The following is a 3,193-nucleotide window of genomic DNA, read 5'->3' as shown; positions in this document are numbered from 1 at the left end:
ATGACTGTTTAGAAAGCCTGGTTTACTTAACAGTACCTTTTGCAGAAGAGAAAAAGAGTCTGACTATAAACTACATCAACACTTAAGTGAACTGCACTATGCCCTTGTGGCCAGAAAATTGCATTTTTTTCCTAAAAGGAGGGCAGTCTTTTATTTTTTGGATTTCCAAAGCTTGATTTATATAATAGTAACTACAAACATCACTACTTTTGGAAGGTTACAGAAAAACTCATAGAAAAAATAATTTCAGACATTAGTCACACTGTTGAAATAGTCAACCAATATTAATAATTTGTTCTTCAGTGAGAAATAGAATTCTTCATAGCAAATGCCCCAGAGTTGCTTCACTCGGTTACTACAGCTGTTAAAAACCAAACTGTTAGCTAAATCGGCAAAATGTTTTTGTAGCCTTACTGAACACCTGTGGCTCTATCCTCTGTTGTTCCAGTAGGTGCCACGTTTATCTGAATAAGTAACAGGAGACTGCATCTGACAGACACTAACATAAGCTTACACATTGTGTGAAAAAACCTAGCACTGACATACGTGCTTGCTGTAGGCGTACTGTCTGATGCACATGAAAACAGACCTAGTTAATACCTTTTGGGGACAGGAGCATTTGCTTTGCCTTGACTGGTTCTCTTTCTAACCAGCAAACTCTAACTTTTTGTTTATAATGATACTTTTTAAAAAAATCCTGTAACATTGATGGTGAAGGGAGCCCCCCAATTCCATCATATATAGTGCACCTGCAGATTACTGCACGACAGATACACTGCAGGCTAAAAGGCAAAGTCCTATTGAGTAGTATAGTAAGCAATGGTTCAAAAAACATGCAAGAACTGGGATCTTTACAATGTTCTAAAAGTCCTGTTACAGTGGTGGAGTGAAACACACACGGGTCGTGTGCATCAAAACTAAAGTCGTGATTCCACTGTTCATTTGGGGCATGCCGGGATCTGCTGTGGCGGCAGAAGCTCACAGAGAAGAGGTAGTCCTCCTGTGCACAGTCCCTGAGCAAAAATGTGCCTTCAGGCTTCCCTTTGAGAAGGACTTCTGCTTCATAACTGCCCATCACTCCCCAGTAACAGGGATTCCCTGTAACCTGAAGCAACTCTGGCACGAGGCAGTGTATGTGATCAATCCGTGTGTGAGCTTTCCAAGCTCCCTGTCTGCTAACATGGGCATGGCTGTCTCCAGATACAGGATGCTGCTTCTGCCTCCGGGACTGCAAACACAGGGTGGTTGTATCCTCTTCTGAGTCACAATGAGCTTGTGGAATTGCAGAACTGTCTCCACTTATTTCAGTCACTCCAGGAGCTAACTTTGGTCCCAGTTTATATAATGGATTAACCTCTGCAGTGGCTTCAAATGTATGTATTTGTGCCTTGGGAGGGGGATCAACGGCTATCTTCGTCTTCTGTAGAAACCAAAGATGGATCAAATAGTATCAAAAAACGTTGAATGTGGGCTCACGGGAGCTGTATGCTGTTTAAGCAAGTGCCATTTTGGGGCTAAATCTGATCCAGCAGGTAAAGGGTATTTCTCAAGCATTAATTCAGAAAGATGTATTTTTCTTTTATTGAAAAAGAGAGGCTTTGAGTGCTTGTTATAAGTTCTCGTGGGAAAACACGATCCCACAGTATCCTGCAAGCTCTGTCTCAGAGAGCCACTGCCTACAGTTCTGCTGGAAACACTGTCCCTGTGGTGTGCAGAGCCTACACCATAGCTCCTCTTTCCTTTGAAGTCCACTTTGAGTTCTACCAAACTTTTTATCGGTATCCAATGAACTTTGGGTCTTCGTAGAACAGGAATGTTTTTTTCTTTCCACCCCATGGAGCGTGTGGAGAGTAGGAATCTCTTTGTGCAAGTCTTGTTCCTGGGGTAACATAAGAATCAACCTTTTCAATGCTTATTTCAACCATTTGAGTGATTTCCGTGGCACAATTTTGGTTTCTCCTCGAAGAATTCTTTGAAGAGCTGAATCCTAATTGTAAGGGACTGCTGTGCTGCTGAGGAGCTGAGTCTCGTATGCTGTTTTTCTCTTTGACAGACAAACATCTGTTGGAGTTTATGTCCACATTTTACTGCAGCTTCCCTCCTCATGACTGAAGAGATTCTGATACCTGTATTAGAAATTATTCCACATTTTTCAGTGGGAGAAAATATGTTATTTTAAATGAGCTGTACTCCTTGGCATTTTTCAGGAGAATCATTGGTAGGCAATAAATAATATTTAAGCTAAACAATAAAAATAAGTTTAGATTTTTTAAAGATTATAATAATTAATAAAGATATAAAATATGCTTATCTCTTTTATAATTGTGTTGTGGGAAACATAAATAATTTTTTTTGCTGCTCAATTTGGAGCATACAGTACTATGTGGAGTGGCCCAAGTGAGATATAGCTCAATTTTGTACCAACACTTGCAGTTTGGAAAATTTTGTGACTTATGTGATTCATGAATGAACAGATGCTTTCTGGGAACTGTAGACTTTTGAAAGCAAAGGGGCAGTTTAACAATCTTCTATGAAGACATGAACCTGCATGCAAATAATGACTTCAAAATACATAAGACAAAATTTGAAAGAATTGCAAAGAGAGAATAATCCAGAATCATAGTAGGAGAGGTTTTTCATGTATTTCCTTCAGAAACTGATAGATCAAGTAAAAGTATAGATTTGCAACATAACTCAAAAGTTTGATCTAACAGTAAGCATAGAACCTTGTTGTCAACAGACTAAGATTGCATTCTTTTTAAGCACTAATTGAACTTGTATAAAAATTGGTCACACACTAGGGCCTGAGAAGAGGCTCAAAAAATTCCAAAGAATCTATACATATGAGACATGTCATAGAACCATAATGAAATAATTAAATCAGAAAACCATAACAAAAAGATAGATGAAAACAACAACAGCTGTCATCTCTTTGGGAGGATATGCTTCTAAAAAACTTAATTGTTAAAGAGGAAAAAATTAGAAATTAAAAATATTTAGTAATGAATGAAAACAGTATTATATTTCAAAATATGAGCTCAATGCAGAACTCAGTAGAAAATTTGTAGTTTATAAATTCAATTCTGTGTCAATAAAAAGTGAATTGGACTTTTTGTGGAACTTTAAAAATTATATTATTCATAAGGAAATCAGAAAATAATCAAGACTAGTCAATAGCTAAACTTTTCTTAAA

General features: G+C 37.6%; 1 pseudogene; it reads right to left on the bottom strand.

Moving 5' to 3' along the window:
• Positions 1 to 589: 589 nt before the first annotated feature.
• Positions 590 to 2,149, bottom strand: LOC105820800 (annotated as a pseudogene).
• Between the last annotated feature and the right edge of the window lie 1,044 nt (positions 2,150 to 3,193).

This window comes from Propithecus coquereli, unplaced genomic scaffold, assembly GCF_000956105.1.
Source record: "Propithecus coquereli isolate 6110/MARCELLA unplaced genomic scaffold, Pcoq_1.0 Scaffold115, whole genome shotgun sequence".
NCBI classification, from domain to species: Eukaryota; Metazoa; Chordata; class Mammalia; order Primates; family Indriidae; genus Propithecus; species Propithecus coquereli.
Note: the sequence above shows the minus strand (reverse complement) of the source record. Positions and strands in the feature narration are given on the sequence as shown.